The following is an 18,817-nucleotide window of genomic DNA, read 5'->3' on the forward strand; positions in this document are numbered from 1 at the left end:
TAATTTCCTGTAAGCCAACCCTGTAAGCCATGTCGTCAGTCGCCCCTCCCTCCGTCAGGGCAACGGCAGACAATCGCGCCTTTTTTCTGTGCAGACGCCATACCACGGCAAGCATGGAGCCCGCTCAGATCACTTTGGCAATTAGGAGCACATTAAACACCACACGCATTATCCAGCAGTACATGCAGCACCAGAACCTGGCAAAGCGATACCGGGCGAGTAGCCGACATCAGCGTGGTGACGTGAGTGATGAGGACATGGACACAGACTTCTCTCAAAGCACGGGCCCTGGCAATGTGGGCATCCTGGTGCTAATGGGGCAGGTTCATGCAGTGGAACGTTGATTCTGGGCTCGGGAAACAAGCACAGACTGGTGGGACCGCATAGTGTTGCAAGTCTGAGACGATTCCCAGTGGTTGCGAAACTTTTGCATGTGTAAGGGCACTTTCATGGAATTTTGTGACTTGCTTTCCCCCGCCCTGAGGCGCAAGAATACCAAGATGAGAGCAGCCCTCACAGTTGAGAAGCGAGTGGCAATAGGCCTGTGGAAGCTTGCAATGCCAGACAGCTACCGGTCAGTTGGGAATCAATTTGGAGTGAGCGAATCTACTGTTGGGGCTGCTGTGATGCAAGTAGCCCACGCAATCAAAGATCTGCTGATATCAAGGGTAGTGACCCTGGGAAATATGCAGGTCATAGTGGCTGGCTTTGCTGCAATGGGATTCCCTAACTGTGGTGGGGCCATAGACGGAACCCATATCCCTATCTTGGCACCGGAGCACCAAGCTGGCGAGTACATAAACCTCAAGGGGTACTTTTCAATAGTGCTGCAAGCACTGGTGGATCACAAGGGACATTTCACCAACATCAACGTGGGATGGCCGGGAAAGGTACATGACGCTCGCAACTTCAGGAACTCTGGTCTGTTTCAAAAGCTGCAGGAAGGGACTCTATTCCCAGACCAGAAAATAACCTTTGGGGATGTTGAAATGCCTATAGTTATCCTTGGGGACCCAGCCTACCCCTTAATGCCATGGTTCATGAAGCCATACACAGGCAGCCTGGACAGTAGTCAGGAGCTGTTCAACTACAGGCTGAGCAAGTGCAGAATGGTGGTAGAATGTGCATTTGGACATTTAAAAGCACGCTGGCGCAGTTTACTGACTCGGTTAGACCTCAGCGAAACCAATATTCCCACTGTTATTACTGCTTGCTGTGTGCTCCACAATATCTGTGAGAGTAAGGGGGAGACGTTTATGGTGGGGTGGGAGGTTGAGGCAAATCGCGTGGCTGCTGGTTACGCACAGCCAGACACCAGGGCGGTTAGAAGAGCACAGGAGGGTGCAGTGCGCATCAGAGAAGCTTTGAAAACCAGTTTCATGACTGGACAGGCTACGGTGTGAAAGTTCTGTTTGTTTCTCCTTGATGAAACCCCCCCGCCCCTGGGTTCACTCTACTTCCCTGTAAGCTAACCACCCTCCCCACCTCCCTTCGATCACCACTTGCAGAGGCAATAAGTCATTGTTGCTTCACATTCATGCATTCTTTATTAATTCATCACACAAATAGGGGGATAACTACCAAGGTAGCCCAGGAGGGGTGGTGGAGGAGAGAAGGACCAGGAAGGGTGGTGGAGGAGGGAAGGACAAGGCCACACAGCACTTTAAAAGTTTAAAACTTTAAAACTTATTGAATGCCAGCCTTCTGTTGCTTGGGCAATCCTCTGGGGTGGAGTGGCTGGGTGGCCAGAGGGGCCCCCCCCAGGTTCTTGGGCATCTGGGTGAGGAGGCTATGGAACTTGGGGAGGAGGGCGGTTTGTTACACAGGGGCTGTGGTGGTGATTTGTGCTCCTGCTGCCTTTCCTGCAGCTCAACCATACACTGGAGCATATTGGTTTGATCCTCCAGCAGCCTCAGCATTGAATCCTGCCTCCTCTCATCACACTGCTGTCACATTTGAGCTTCAGCCCTCTCTTCAGCCCACCACTTACTCTCTTCAGCCTGCCACCTCTCCTCCTGGTTATTTTGTGCTTTCCTGCACTCTGACATTGTCTGCCTCCGCGCATTCATCTGTCCTCTATCAGTGTGGGAGGACAGCATGAGCTCAGAGAACATTTCATCGCGAGTGTGTTTTTTTCGCCTTCTAATCTTCACTAGCCTCTGCGAAGGAGAAGATTCTGTGATCCTTGAAACACATGCAGCTGGTGGAGAAAAAAAAAGGGACAGTGGTATTTAAAAAGACACATTTTATAGAACAATGGGTACACTCTTTCACAGTAAACCTTGCTGTTAACATTACATACATAGCACATGTGCTTTTGTTACAAGGTTGCATTTTGCCTCCCCCTAGCACGAGGCTAGCCCGTCCCTCCTCCCCCTTCCCCGTGGCTAACAGTGGGGAACATTTCTGTTCAGCCACAGGCAAACAGCCCAGCAGGAACGGGCACCTCTGAGTGTCCCCTTAAGAAAAGCACCCTATTTCAACCAGGTGACCATGAATGATATCACTCTTCTGAGGATAACACAGAGAGATAAAGAACGGATGTTGTTTGAACACCAGCAAACATACACTGCAATGCTTTGTTCTACAATGATTCCTGAGTATGTGCTACTGGCCTGGAGTGGTAAAGTGTCCTACCGTGGTGGATGGAATAAGGCTGCCCTCTCCAGAAACCTTTTGCAAAGGCTTTGGGAGTATATCCAGGAGAGCCACGAATGCCAGGGCAAATTAATCATTAAACATGCTTGCTTTTAAACCATGTATAGTATTTTAAAGGTACACTCACCAGAGGTCCCTTCGCCACCTGGCGGGTCCGGGAGGCACCCTTGGGTGGGTTCGGGGGGTTCTGGCTCCAGGTCCAGGGTGAGAAACAGTTCCTGGCTGTTGGGAAAACTGGTTTCTCTGCTTGCTTGCTGTGAGCTATCTACAACCTCCTCCTCATCATCATCACCTTCCTTGTCCCCAAAACCTGCTTCCGTGTTTCCTCCATCTCCATTGAAGGAGTCAAACAACACGGCTGGGGTAGTGGTGGCTGAACCCCTAAAATGGCATGCAGCTCATCATAGAAGTGGCATGTTTGGGGCTCGGACCCGGAGCGGCCATTCACCTCTCTGGTTTTCTGGTAGGCTTGCCTCAGCTCCTTAAGTTTCACACGGCACTGCTTCGGATCCCTGCTATGGCCTCTGTCCTTCATGCCCTGGGAGATTTTGACAAAGGTTTTGGCATTTTGAAAACTGGAACGGAGTTCTGATAGCACGGATTCCTCTCCCCATACAGCGATCAGATCCCGTACTTCCCGTTCAGTCCATGCTGGAGCTCTTTTGCAATTCTGGGACTCCATCGTGATCACCTCTGCTGATGAGGTCTGCATGGTCACCTGCAGCTTGCCACACTGGCCAAACAGGAACTTGAAATTCAAAAGTTTGCAGGCCTTTTCCTGTCTACCTGGCCAGTGCATCTGAGTTGAGAGTCCTGTCCAGAGCGGTCACAATGGAGTACTCTGGGATAGCTCCTGGAGGCCAATACCATCGAATTGCGTCCACAGTACCCCAAATTCAACCCAGTAAGGCTGATTTCAGCGCTAATCCCCTTGTCGGGGGTGGAGTAAGGAAATCGATTTTAAGAGCCCTTTAAGTCAAAAAAAAGAGCTTCATCGTGTGGACAGGTGCAGGGTTAAATCGATTTAATGCTGCTAAATTCGACCTCAACTCCTAGTGTAGACCAGGGCTGTAAAAAAGAAACAAAAGAAATAGTATTTTTCAATTCACCTAATACAAATAATGTAGTTCAATCTCTTTATCATGAAAATGGAACTTACAAATGTAGAGTTATGTACAAAAAAAGCTGCACTCAAAAATAAAACAATGTAAAACTTTAAAGCCTACAAGTTGACTCGGTCCTACTTCTTGCTCAGCCAATTGCTCAGACAAACAAGTTTGTTTAAATTTGCAGGAGATAATGCTGCCTGCTTCTTGTTTACACTGTCACCTGAAAGTGAGAACAGGTATTGGCATGGCACTTTTGTAGCCCGTGTTGCAAGATACTTACGTGCCAGATGCACTAAAGATTCATATGTCCTTCATGCTTCGCCCACCATTCCAGAGGACATGCTTCCATGCTGATGTTGGGTTCTGCTTGAGAACAATCCAAAGCAGTGCGGACTGACCCATGTTCATTTTCATCATCTGAGTCAGATGCCACCAAGAAGATTGATTTTGGTGGTTTGGGTTCTGTTACTCTTTCAAGTTTTCTGAAAACATGCTCTACACCTCATGCCTCTTAAACCTTGGGTTGAATGCTGTAGCTACTTTTAGAAATCTCACATTGGTACCTTCTTTGCATTTTGTCAAATCAGCTGTGAAAGTGTTCTTAAAATGAATAACGTGCTGGGTCGTCACCTGAGATTGCCATAACATGAAATATATGGCAGAATGCAGGTAAAACAGAACAGGAGACATACAATTCTCCCCCAAGGAGTTCAGTCACAAATTCAGTTAATGCATTATTTTTTTAACAGGCATCATCAGCATGGAAGCATGTCCTCTGGAATGGTGACCAAAGCATGAAGGGGCATATGAATGTTTAGTATACCTGGCATGTAAATACCTAGCAGTGTCATGTGAACACCTGTTCTCATTTTCAGGTGACATTGTAAATAAGAAGCAGGCAGCACAATCTCCCGTAAATGTAAACAAACTTGTTTGTCTTAGTGATTGGCTGAACAAGAAGTAGGACTGAGTGGACTTGTAGGCTCTAAAGTTTTTATATTTTGTTTTTGTGTGCAGTTATGTAATAAAAATCTACATTTGTAAGTTGCACTTTAATGATAAACAGATTGCACTACAGTACTTATATGAGGTGAATTGAAAAATATTCTTTTATCATTTTTACAGTGCAAATATTTGGAATAAAAATACCATAAAGTGAGCACTATACACTTTGTATTATGTGTTGGAAATTGAAATAAAATATTTTAAAATGTAGAAAAACATCCAAAATATTTAATAAATTTCAGTTGGTATTCTATTGTTTAACAATGTGATTAAATGTAATTAATTTTTTTAATCACAATTAATTTTTTTGAGTTAATCATGTGAGTTAACTGTGATTAATTGACAGCCCTACTAAAGACATCATTAGTGTTGTATTGCCATTATGTTATCTTACCCATGCCAGCGTGGCCCCTCTGCTAAACAAGAGATGGCCTGAACCTGGAAGGTCGCTTCCCAGGGAAGGAGAAATCAGTGCCCAGAGTCTGGGTAAATCCCAAGTGAGATTTGCTTTACTTACATGAATACACCAGCCGTGGAACAGAGGCAAACAGCACACAGGCAACCCCCTCCTCCAGAAATCTCAGCGCACACCAATGCCTGGTTCCCAGTTAGCTACTCTGGGCCAAGCATTGCCTTTGAGCAAACTCTGCTGTCTGCCACACCTTCTCTCTGAGGACAGCTGCATCCCCAAACTCACAACAAGCTTGTCCACCAAAGGGACTGAACATTTCCTCACAGGCTAAGCAAGGAACCTGTCCACCTGTAGAGCTAGGTGGGCCACCTATGCTCTAGGGTTCAGATCTGGGTTTTGTAAGCAGCCTGCCTGCTCCCTCCTCTGCTGAGTCTACGTCCCCAGGGGTCTCTGGCAGGGAAGGGGGACAGGGATTCCAAACTCAACAGGGAGTTAGGGAAGCGATTTTCCTCACTTTGGGGTACTGACAAAGTAAAACCCCTGTGCACCTCCACTCCTGCTGTCCCTGACACTCTGGCTGTCTCTCTGATGTCAGGGAACTAGGCGTTACTGTAGTAGGGCCCCCTGGGTAGAGTTGCCATCCATCTACAGAAATTTTACCCAAGGGGGATTCACCAGGCTGCATGGGGCTGGGATGAGGGGACAGAGGAGACCCCAGAAACCAGCCAGAATCCAGCTCTCCTGTTCAGTGCTACGAGTGTCCAGAGACCCGCCAGCTGGAGATTGACCCATCCAGAGCTAAGGGTCCGAGTGTCTGTTCAGCAGCTTCCCCTTCCCCCAGCCCCCGACCCAGAAAGATCAAAGGGGATGGCACAGGTGCGGAGGGAATGAGCAGGAATCGCTGGGCCCCCTGCAGGGTCCCGGAGGCATGAAAGAGCTTTGGGAGCTAATATTCCTGTCCCACTCTCCAGATGCTGATGCTGGTCCATTGGGGTTGAGCCGTGCCACACCTGGGGTGATAGTACAGGGTATCAGCCCCACCTAGGGGATTAGATCTCTCTCTCCTGTCTGAAGGGAAGGCAGAGCAGCTCTCAAGGTCCCATCTCCCCTGACTGAGCCAGTAACTGTCTGTGATAGTTCATTCCCCAGCTCTCTGGCAGTGCCCAGAGGTGTCAGAAATCTCCCAACCCGGGTCATTGATCGGGGGTGGGGGTGGGAGGGGAGCTGCAGCATTCCAGGATGTGTCCCTGGGGAGCTGAGTGTGACCTGGCTCAGGAGGGGCAGGGAGCTGGGGCTGCTGTTGCTGGGCAGGAAACAAACAGACCCCAAACTCGGTGTGTTTAAAATGTCACTTTTTCTGGTGGGGGGCGGGAGGACTGACTCATGATTTCTGAATGGTTTGGGATTGGTAAGACTACATCCAACCCTCAACCCCAGCACAGAAATGTTTCTGTACCCCTTACCTTCTGCCAGTTGGGATCGGGGGCCTTCTCACTGGGGAATGGGGGAGCAACCTGTATCCCTCCAGAAAAAGAGATGGCTTACTTCATGTGTGGCTGGTGACAATTTGTTAGTTACACAGGGTAACTAATATGTACTACTGTAAAAATATAGTAGAGACAAGGCACTTCAGTCTTACTGAAAGGCAAAGTAGGTGAGGTCAGCAACACTATGCCTCCACCCCAAAGGAGTAACAGAATAATTCATGTAAAATATCTATTGATTTGGCAGTACAAAACAGTAAACTTGTCAGTATGAAGAACATCACTGAAACATATCATAGCAGAGCTAGGTATCATACCTAACGGCTCTAACAGTGAAGTGTGCGAATAGAAATGTAAACAGTTCCATAGAAAAATCTACATGAAGGTGTGCAGCAAATGAAGTAATAGAAGAGGGATAGCATATGCTTCAGTGTTTTCAGGATGGGGAAATTGCTTACAGAAATAAGGAAGTTTAGTTAATTTCCAATGAAGGCAAGTGGGGGAGGTCTGAAATAGCAGTGACTGTTATAGGAGTGTACAAACATTTGCAGTATGGGTTTACTAGGGGAAAAAAGAATGGCAAAAGTATGAGAGTAGGCCCAGATCCACAAAAGGTACTTAGGCTCCTAACTGCCAGTGAAGTTAGGAGCCTAAATTCTTCTGTGAGTCTGGCCCAAGTGCCCCCTAAAGGCTCAGGAACAAAGAGAAATAGAAAGAACTCAAAATTATTTATTTCTTTTTAAATTCTTCATGTTAGGTGTACAACTCATGCTTTTTGAATTCTTGTGGGTATCAATCTACACTGGCACTGTAGATCTGTGTTCAATAAAAATTACAGTAGAAACTTGCCTTTGAGAAGTGTGACATTGCACCCCATAATGCTTTATGGGAATATGCTTATGAATGTACATATGACATAAACTGGAATATGTTTTATGCTACATATGTCATGTAACATATCTATGTAAAGGTTATGATCTACTGAATATATTCATCCTATTTGTATGCATGTATCGTTTTTGTATTAGAAGTTATGAATATTGGCTATTTACTTGTTTAATTTTAAGTAGCCTCAGTGAAGCAGTTGGTTAGCTTCCTGAGAAAAGACTATTCTCAGTAAGTGACCAGTCAAGAAACACTTAAGCCAACAATGAACTTGGAGATGCCAATCCATATCTGAGCTTTCCCAGGAATGTGGCCTGGCTGGTAAGGAACTTTAGTCATGCATGGACATGTGACCTGCCCATCTGACTCCAAAACTCCATCTTGTATCTGGGATTGTACACAGGGGGAGGGAGGGGTGTCCACCCACAAGAGGAAGTCTATTTAAGCCCCTGGAAACCCCTCCATTTTGTCTTCAGCTGGCTCAAGAGATAGCCTCTTCAACCCCAAAGGATACCTGAAAGAAACTGGAACAAAGGACAGGAATCACGGGGGTGTGAGTGATTGCTGGACCCAGAGTAGAAGGAGACTAGTCTGTAAAAGAAGCTTACTGGAACATCTCTGAGGGTAAGTTTTCATCTGTAATCACTTTCTTACTGTATTAGGCATAGATTTACATGTTTTATTTTATTTTGTTTGGTAATTTACTTTGTTCTGTCTGTTACTACTTGGAACCACTTAAATCCTACTTTTTGTATTTAATAAAATCACTTTTTACTTATTAATTAACCCAGAGTATGTGTTAATACCTGGGGGAGAGGGGGCAAACAGCTGTGCATATCTCGCTATCAGTGTTATAGAGGGTGAACAATTTATGAGTTTACCCTGTATAAGCTTTATATAGGGTAAACAGATTTATTTGGGGTTTGGACCCCATTGGGAGTTGGGCATCTGAGTGTTGGAGATAGGAACACTTCTTAAGCTGTTTCAGTTAAGCCTGTAGTTTGGGGGGACATTGTTCAGACCAGGCTAGCATGTCTGACTCAGACCAGGCAGGGAAAGCTGGGGCAGAAGTAGTCTCAGCACGTCAGTTGGCAGTTCCCAAGGGGTTTTCTATGATCTAACCTGTTACAAGAAGGATTTTGTATGAGACCATAGACTACCCTTAGTGAATCTTTGGGAACCAAGTTCTACACACAGGTGATGTGAAAAAGCACTAAATTTCTGGACTGAGAAGTTTGTCACTCGAGAAAGACGATCCCTCTTGGGGAATCAAGTGAAAATGAAGATGTTTTGAAGTCAGTCTTGAAGTCACGTGTTCCAAAAGAATAAATTTATTCTATATACACACACACACAAAATAGAACAAAAATTGCAAATTACAAAATCATGATAAAATAGGAAGTGTCACACTAGACACTTTGAAATGTCATTGCTAAAACTACTAGCCACTATTAATATTTTCAATTATTATTTGCTGTCAAAATATAAATTAAATAGCACAGTGATATCCATCTGCTCAGTGTTAACAAAGTTAGATGCTGAAGAGCTAGGAATAATAAGAATAACTTTTTAAAAATTAAAAGGAGCAAAACTACATTTACAGTGGATGAGAAGAAAGGCAGTACAATTCAGGGAATCGAAACAGAACACAAGACACTTGGGAACTGCAATGAGGCTTTATGCACACAAACTTATAATGGACTCTTTTAAAAACTAAAAGCCTGTATGACAATTATATTTTCACTGGGGTAGCAGAGTATGTAATATATTTCACTGAATCAAGTTTCCTTTAGCAGCTCAGTACACCATTTCAGCTAGGGAAGAGCTGCTTTGTCCAGGTATTGGGAAGCACTGGGGATTTAAGAACACAGCCCTGGGAAGCGGGTGCTGAGATACACTGTCCTGAAGAGTGGGAGGAGGAGAAAAAAGCCCCTCTGCCTCCTAACCTCTATTTTTTGCAAACATTGTAGTTGGTTCACTCCCTCTGGAGTAACTTTTATCCTGCCTGTCCCTCCCTATCCTGGGTCTCCCTTCTGCCACAGTCTGGCAGCACATCTTGTGCACCCGCCTTCTTATCCCTGGCTCCTATCCCCTTCTCCTGATTCTGCCCCTTGGCCCCTCTCCTTCCCTTACACCAGCTCTTTAACCCTCCAGTTTGGCCCCTGGACAGACAGTGCCCATCCCTCCCCTCTGATTTGCCCCCTTTACCCCCGTGAGCAGCAGGGAGCAGGTGGTCACCCCAAGGGAGGCAGAGCGAGGGCAGCAGCTCCAGTAACAGTTACTGAGCATCTGGAGTTGGCAGGGGCATGTTGAGTTCCAGCAAAGTGTCCCATTATGTTGGGGACCCCTATACACCACTCACTGCCTGGGCTCAGGGTCTCCCCTCCAGGCTGAGGAGTGTTTTCTCAGCAACAGCTCGATTCCCCATGTAACCCTTCTGCCAGGTGGAGTTGGCAGCAACCAGAGCCAGGTTCAATATCTAGGGCCCTGTCTACACTGGCAAATTTATGCTCAGTAAAGCAACTTTGAATGCTGTAACTCCTGAGGTGTACACACTGCCAAGCCACTTAGTGCGCAGAAACTGCACAGTTGCAGCGCTCTAAAAAACCACCTTGAGGAGAGGCATACAGATTTTTGCTCCATGCCTACAGTGCTGGGGTGCCAGTGTAGACACTGTGGTGATTACGACACTGTGATTGGCCTCAGGGAGGTGTCCCACAATGTCTGTTCTCACCTCTCTGGCCATTGCTTTGAACTCTATTGCCCTGCCCTCAGGTGACCAACCGTCAGCCCCACCCCATACATTTCTTTGCAAATTTGAAAGTCCCCTTCCTGTTTGCTCAGTGATGCATGTAGTGGTCTCAGCGCATCTTTCCAGGTGGCCAGGCCTGCTCCACGTACCAGGCAATCCCCCCGCTTGGCACAATGCCGAGCTGCTGGACCTCATCGGCATTTGGGGAGAGAAGGCTGTCCAGTCCCAGCTGCGCTCCAGCGTTGGAATTTTGATATCTATGGACAGATTTCTGAATGGATGACAGAAAAGGGCCATGACCAGGACACATTGCCATGCAGGGTCAAAGTGAAGGAGTTGCGGAATCCCTACCACAAGGCGCGGGAGGCAAACTGCCGTTCCAGTGCTGCGCCTATGAGCTGCTGGTTCTACAAGGAGCTGGATGTGATACTTGGTGGTGACCCCACCTCCACTGCGAAGTCCCCTGTGGATACTTTGTTGGCTTCGTTGCCAGTTGAGAGTGGACCAAGCCAGGAGAAGGCAATCTTGGATGAACAGGGGAGGGGGAACCAGATGCAGAGGATGACTCGGAGGCCAGAGATGCATGCAGTCAGGAGCTCTTTTCTACCCCGGAGCAGACTAGCCAGTCACAGTTGGCAGATATTGGCGAAGCACAAACAGGAGAGGAGGCCCCTGGTAAGTGGATCTGATCCAGCAGAGAGGCTAACAGAGGGAGTTTGCCTTGGATCTGCCTGAGAGGAGGTATGCTAAGGGCTGCATTAAGGAGGCTGAGTTGGTGAGTATCTGAGTGTCTGTTGTGGGGACAGTTTGACCATGTGCTTGATTGGTGGTTTGAAAAGTATGAATTGAGAGTGCTTTGTTCCAGGTGAGCCTTGAGTGAGCCTGACTGTTATAAAAAGCCAGTCAGCTGCAAACCAGCTGAGCAGCGAACAGCAGAGAGACTAACAGAGGGAGTTCACCTGGGGAGAGCCCACTGAGGCTTACATCTTGCCGGCTTCTCTGAGTAGTTACTACAACTCCTGAGAAAGCTCGTAGAAGGAAGGTAATATGGATGGGGAGTGTTCAGCTGTTGTTACCTGCACTGGATGTGCCATGTTTGTCTTTCTTCCACAGGACAGAAGCAACTTTGTCTGTACAAAGTGCAAGCTGGTCTCCATATTGGAAGAGAAGGTTCAAGGTCTCGAGCAACAGGTATCAACCCTGCGTTGCATAAGAGAAACTGAAGATTTCCTGGACAGACGTCAGGATATGCTTCTACAGACACAACGTTTTGAAGATTCAGAGCAGGCTACACTGCAGGGACAGGAGGACGGTGAAGAAATTTGGCAGCATGTGACCTCCAGAAGAAGAAAGGGGAGCGTCCATGTAGCAGCAACGCAGATACAGGTAAGTAACCGTTTTCATGTTCTCTCCACAGGTACTAATGCGGAGAGTGGACTAGATGATATATCTGAGGGAAGGGAACAGAAGGAGACTCCGCCTATTGGAAGGCATGAGATGCACTGTCCTAGGGATGGGGGTTCCACGACCACCGCTCCCAAGAGAAGGAGGCAGGTGGTGGTGGTCGGGGACTCTCTCCTCAGGGGGACTGAGTCATCTATCTGCCGCCCCAACCGGGAAAACCGAGAAGTCTGCTGCTTGCCAGGAGTTAGGATTCACAATGTGACGGAGAGACTGCCGAGACTCATCAAGCCCTCAGATCGCTACCCCTTCCTGCTTCTCCACGTGGGCACCAATGATACTGCCAAGAATGACCTTGAGCCGATCACTGCAAACTACGTGGCTCTGGGAAGAAGGATAAAGGAGTTTGAGGTGCAAGTGGTCTTCTCGTCCATCCTCCCCGTGGAAGGAAAAGGCCTAGGTAGAGACCGTCGAATCATGGAAGTCAAAGAAAGGCTACGCAGGTGGTGTTGGAGAGAAGGCTTTGGATTCTTTGACCATGGGATGGTGTTCCAAGAAGGAGGAGTGCTGGGCAGAGACGGGCTCCACCTAACGAAGAGAGGGAAGAGCATCTTTGCAAGCAGGCTGGCTAACCTAGTGAGGAGGGCTTTAAACTAGGTTCACCGGGGGAAGGAGACCAAAGCCCTGAGGTAAGTGGGGAAGTGGGATACTGGAAGGAAGCATGAGGAAGAGCGCATGAGAGAGGAGGGCTCCTGCCTCACACTGAGAAAGAGGGATGATCAGCGAGTTATCTCAAGTGCCTATACACAAATGCAAGAAGCCTGGGAAACAAGAAGGGAGAACTGGAAGTCCTGGCACAGTCAAGGAATTATGATGTGATTGGAATAGCAGAGACTTGATGGGATAACTCACATGACTGGAGTACTGTCATGGATGGATATAAACTGTTCAGGAAGGACAGGCAGGGCAGAAAAGGTGGGGGAGTTGCATTGTATGTAAGAGAGCAGTATGACTGCTCAGAGCTCCGGTATGAAACTGCAGAAAAACCTGACAGTCTCTGGATTAAGTTTAGAAGTGTGAGCAACAAGGGTGATGTCGTGGTGGGAGTCTGGTATAGACCACCAGACCAGGGGGATGAGGTGGACGAGGCTTTCTTCCGGCAACTCGCAGAAGTTACTAGATCACAGGCCGTGGTTATCATGGGAGACTTCAATCACCCTGATATCTGCTGGGAGAGCAATATAGCGGTGCATGGACAATCCAGGAAGTTTTTGGAAAGAGTAGGGGAGAATTTCCTGGTGCAAGTGCTGGAGGAACCAACTAGGGGCAGAGCTCTTCTTGACCTGCTGCTCACAAACCGGGAATAATTAGTAGGGGAAGCTAAAGTGGATGGGAACCTGGGAGGCAATGACCATGAGATGGTCGAGTTCAGGATCCTGACACAGGGAAGAAAGGAGAGCAGCAGAATACGGACCCTGGACTTCCGAAAAGCAGACTTTGACTCCCTCAGGGAACGGATGGGTAGGATCCCCTGGGAGAATAACATGAGGAGGAAAGGAGTCCAGGAGAGCTGGCTGTATTTTAAAGAATCCTTATTGAGGTTACAGGGACAAACCATCCCAATGTGTAGAAAGAAGAGTAAATATGGCAGGCGATCAGCTTGGCTTAACAGTGAAATCCTTGCTGATCTTAAACACAAAAAAGAAGCTTACAAGAAGTGGAAGATTGGACAAATGACCAGTGAAGAGTATAAAAATATTGCTTAGGCATGCAGGAGTGAAATCAGGAAGGCCAAATGACAGCTGGAGTTGCAGCTAGCAAGAGATGTTAAGAGTAACAAGAAGGGTTTCTTCAGGTATGTTAGCAACAAGAAGAAAGTCAAGGAAAGTGTGGGCCCCTTACTGAATGAGGGAGGCAACCTAGTGACAGAGGATGTGGAAAAAGCTAATGTACTCAATGCTTTTTTTGCCTCTGTCTTCACGAACAAGGTCAGCTCCCAGACTACTGCACTGGGCAGCACAGCATGGGGAGGAAGTGACCAGCCCTCTGTGGAGAAAGAAGTGGTTCGGGAATATTTAGAAAAGCTGGACGAGCACAAGTCCATGGGGCCGGATGCGCTGTATCCGAGAGTGCTAAAGGAGTTAGCGGATGTGATTGCAGAGCCATTGGCCATTATCTTTGAAAACTCATGGCGATCGGGGAAAGTCCTGGATGACTGGAAAAAGGCTAATGTAGTGCCCATCTTTAAAAAAGGGAAGAAGGAGGATCCTGGGAACTACAGGCCAGTCAGTCTCACCTCAGTTCCTGGAAAAATCATGGAGCAGGTCCTCAAGGAATCAATCCTGAAGCACTTAGAGGAGAGGAAAGTGATCAGGAACAGTCAGCATGGATTCACCAAGGGCAAGTCATGCCTGACCAATCTAATTGCCTTCTATGACGAGATAACGGGCTCTGTGGATGAAGGGAAAGCAATGGACATGTTGTTCCTTGACTTTAGCAAAGCTTTTGACACGGTCTCCCACAGTATTCTTGCCAGCAACTTAAAGAAGTATGGGCTGGATGAATGGACTATAAGGTGGATAGAAAGTTGGCTAGATTGTCGGGCTCAACGGGTAGTGATCAATGGCTCCATGTCTAGTTGGCTGCCAGTATCAAGTGGAGTGCCCCAAGGGTCGGTCCTTGGGCCGATTTTGTTCAATATCTTCATAAATGATCTGGAGGATGGTGTGGATTGCACCCTCAGCAAGTTTACAGATGACACTAAGCTGTGCGGAGAGGTAGATATGCTGGAGGGTAGGGATAGGATACAGAGGGCCCTACACAAATTAGAGGATTGGGCCAAAAGAAATCCGATGAGGTTCAACAAGGACAAGTGCAGAATCCTGCACTTAGGATGGAAGAATCCAATGCACCGCTACAGACTAGGGACTGAATGGCTCGGCAGCAGTTCTGCAGAAAAGGACCTAGGGGTGACAGTGGATGAGAAGCTGGATATGAGTCAACAGTGTGCCCTTGTTGCCAAGAAGGCCAATGGCATTTTGGGCTGTATAAGTAGGGGCATTCCAATCACATCATAATTCCTTGAATGTGCCAGGACTTCCAGTTCTCCCTGCTTGTTTCCCAGGCTTTGTGCATTTGTATATAGGCACTTGAGGTAACCTGCTGATCGCCCCTCTTTCTCAGTATGAGGCAGGAGCCCTCCCCTCTCATGCAATCCTGCTCGTGCCTCCTCCCGGTATCCCACTTCCCCACTTACCTCAGGGCTTTGGTCTCCTTCCCCCAGTGAACCTAGTTTAAAGCCCTCCTCAATAGGTTAGCCAGCCTGCTTGCGAAGATGCTCTGGAGTACTGTGTCCAGTTTTGGGCCCCACACTACAAGAAGGATGTGGAAAAATTGGAAAACGTCCAGTGGAGGGCAACAAAAATGATTAGGGGGCTGGAACACATGATTTATGAGGACAGGCTGAGGGAACTGGGATTGTTTAGTCTGCAGAAGAGAAGAATGAGGGGGGATTTTATAGCTGCTTTCAACTACCTGAAAGGGGGTTCCAAAGAGGATGGATCTAGACTGTTCTCAGTAGTAGCAGATGACAGAACAAGGAGTAATCGTCTCAAGTTGCAGGGGGGAGATTTAGGTTGGATATTAGGAAAAACTTTTTCACTAGGAGGGTGGTGAAACACTGGAATGTGTTACCTAGGGAGGTGGTGGAATCTCCTTCCTTAGACATTTTTAAGGTCAGGCTTGACAAAGCCCTGGCTGGGATGATTTAGTTGGGGATTGGTCCTGCTTTGAGCAGGGGGTTGGACTAGATGACCTCCTGAGGTCCCTTCCAACCCTGATATTCTATGTTTCTATGATTCTATGATTTTGGGAATTGCTGAAGCTAATTGTTGGGGGCAGGAGGGTTGCAGAAATCAGGCTTGTCTCCTACCTCATGTCTAGTTTGAGCGGCGGAACAGGCTGTTTATACACTCCCTCACCTCACGGGAATCTCTCTCAGAGATCTCCAGGAAACTCTCATGGAGATACTGGGCAATCTGCTCCTGCAGGTTCCTCGGCAGAGCTTCTTTGTTTCTTGCCCCATTAACGGTAACTTTCCCGTGCCACTGTGCCATCACAGGGGGGACAGGACCATAGCTGCACATGGGCTAGCCACATAGGGGCCAGGGTTCCCTGCTCACCCTCAGCAGCGAGATATCTTCCAAAATGATCACCTCCTGTGGAAAGTGTGGGACAGGAATGATTATCAGGCCCCCCCTATAGTGCTGGCTCTCCCCAAGTGCCCAAGAGCCACATGCTCAGTGTGCAGCAGGGACCGGGGACAGTGATTTACCCTGCCCGTGTGGCTACTTACCATTTTGGGGGTCTTGTGGCTTTTGTGTGCTTGCCTGGGGTCAGCCAGTTAGTGTCAGGTGTGTGAGTACTGGCTATGTTTTAAAGCACTGAAACGTTGTTGTCTGTGTAGCAAACAATACTGCTTCTGTAAAATGTTGCATTTAAACTTCACAGAGATGACCTTGGGAGGCCAGCCTCCCTTATCGGCAGCAGAACGGTTGCGAAGAATTCGAAAACGGTGAAGAAGAAGTAAGGAGGACTGTATGCGTGAGGTTATGATTCACTCTGCCGTCGAGAAAAAGGAATTGAAGGAGTGGTGGGACAGCGAAAAGAGGGAACAAAAGGAGAACGCGGAATACCAGAAAGAAGTCACAGAGTGGCTCTTAACAGTTATGGAGCACCAAGAGGGCATGCTCCAGGCAATACTAGCTCTTCAAACTAAGCAGCTCCGCGCCTGCCCTCCCCTGCAGCCACTGTCGCAAAACTCTTTCCCATGTGCACAGCCCCGCCCCCCCACCATACTCTTATCAACCTCCTGGCTCCACTCTCTACCCGCAGCATTCCACTCCTCCCTCCTCACAGTCCAGCAGTGTAAACTCCCAATACCCACTCCACTCAACACCCATCCATCTGCAGTTTGGCCCTGATGAAGTACAGCACCCACTGCATCATACTCCAAAGGAGAAGGTTGGGTATGATCCCTGGACATACACAAATCTGTAGCCATCCCGGGACCGCTCCTCCTCTTGAGACCTTCTATTCCCCAATCCCCCTTCCTGCTGATGAATTTTTTCCTTTGACTCTCTCCTCTGGTTGTTGTCTTTCAATAAAATAATTGTGTTTGTTTGGAAGCAATCTTTATTCTATTAAGTGAAAGCAAAAAGAGTACTGCAAAGCAACATACATACAACTATGTGTGATAGACCCAGGCCAGTTGGGTACAGCAGAGTAGCCTTATTGGGATCCAGGAAGTGGGCAGGAGAAGCGCCCACTGCTAAAGGATCCCCACCAGCCTAAGAGGGAGATCCACAGAACCTGGACACTAAATAAATACGGAGGACAACTAATGAAATAACAGGGACAGGAGTGTGGTCAAAGAGTCAAACGAAGGGAACCGGACGGGGACACCGAGCAGAGAACCCCGGACAGTGCCCACTGCTCCTCAAAGGCGCCAAGGGAGTCAGTGGACACCGCCCAGAGGAACTCTGCCCGGATACGTGAATGGACAGAGGATTGCAAATAGGCCCCACAGTCATAGGAGAATCCATCGGCCAACCTCCTCACTCCGGTTTTATAGATGGCCATTTTAGCTAGGGCCAGGAGGAGGTTGACCAGGAAGTCCCGCGACTTTGTGGGGCCATGGATAGAGAGTACATAAATAAGAAGGTGAGGGAAAAAGTGCAACCAAAAGCGTAACAAGATATTTGTGAGGTGCCGGAGTAGGGGCTGCAGCCTGGCACACTCCAAGTATATGTGTGCCAGGGTTTCCCTCACGCTGCAGAAGGGGCAGGTGTCTGGGATAGGGGTGAACCGCACGAAGTACACACCCGTGCTCATGGCTCCATGAAGGAGCTGCCAACTGATATCCCCAGTGGGCCTCGGGACCAAGGTGGAGTATAGGCTGGCGCACCGGGGCTCCTCAACCTCCAGAGGTGGCAGGAGGTCCCACCATTTTATACTGGGGAGAGACGCAAAGGTGAGGATGTGAAGGGTGTGGAGCACAAGCGTGTATAGATGTTTCCTTGGTGCGGTTTGGAAGCAGACAGCCGGATCACGGTCAAGGGGCGGGAGTGTTGGTCGGGTCCACAGGGCAGGGGCCCGATGAAATGGTCCGGAGGGCCTGGGGTGGAGGGTGGCCGGGGTGCGCCCTCGTGCAGGACCCGGTCAAGCTAAACCCGAGCAGTGGGCAGCAAAGAGGCCCTCACCTCCTGAAGTACGCGCCGGGGAGTACAAGGTATGGAGAGCCCCATGCGCTGAGCGAGTGTCAGGGGATCCAGCCAGTCTCCCTGGTCATAGTCCAGGAGGTCTCCAACTCTTGTGACTTCTGCCAGGACCAACCTCTGGTGCACCGAGGGGGACTCCGCCACCTGCACACGGAGCTGGGGGTGGTGTAGCAGGGGCTCCGCAAGGAGATCTGCCCCCTCGGTGGCCGCCACAGACCTGGTCATTGAAAGCAGTTTCCAGGTCCGAAGGAGGTCCTGGTAGAAGACCGGCAGCCCAGAGAGGTCTCGCAGAAGACCTCTCATATGGAGATAAAGGAGCTGCCGGTCGTATCAGAGCCCTTGGAAGTGGCGCAGGAAAGCGTGCGCCAGTATGTTCCACGCCGGACTACCTGCACCATAAAGGAGCCTCTGCAGGGCCTGGAGACGGAAGACCTGGACCTGAGTGTGCAGACACTTCAGGCCCTGCCCTCCCTCCTCCAGGGGTAGATGGAGAACCCCTGCAGAGACCCAGTGCAGTCCTGACCAAAAGAACTCCAGAATCGATGTCCGGAGGTTGGCCAGAAAACCTGGGGCCGGGACCAGGGTGTTGAGCTGGTACCAGAGCATGGATAGGACTAGTTGATTAAGCACCAGCGCTCTCCCTCGAAGGGAGAGGCACTGGAGTAGTCCTGTCCATATCTGGAGCCGCTCTATCACCCTGCCCTCTAAACCGTGCCAGTTCTCCGGCGGAGAGGGATGCATGGCAGAAAGGTAAATGCCAAGATAGAGCAGCAGACCCATGCTCCACCGGATGGCCTGAAGTGCGGGTGGGAGGGAGCTCGCCTGCCAGCTGT

Source organism: Lepidochelys kempii, chromosome 7, assembly GCF_965140265.1.
Source record: "Lepidochelys kempii isolate rLepKem1 chromosome 7, rLepKem1.hap2, whole genome shotgun sequence".
NCBI classification, from domain to species: Eukaryota; Metazoa; Chordata; order Testudines; family Cheloniidae; genus Lepidochelys; species Lepidochelys kempii.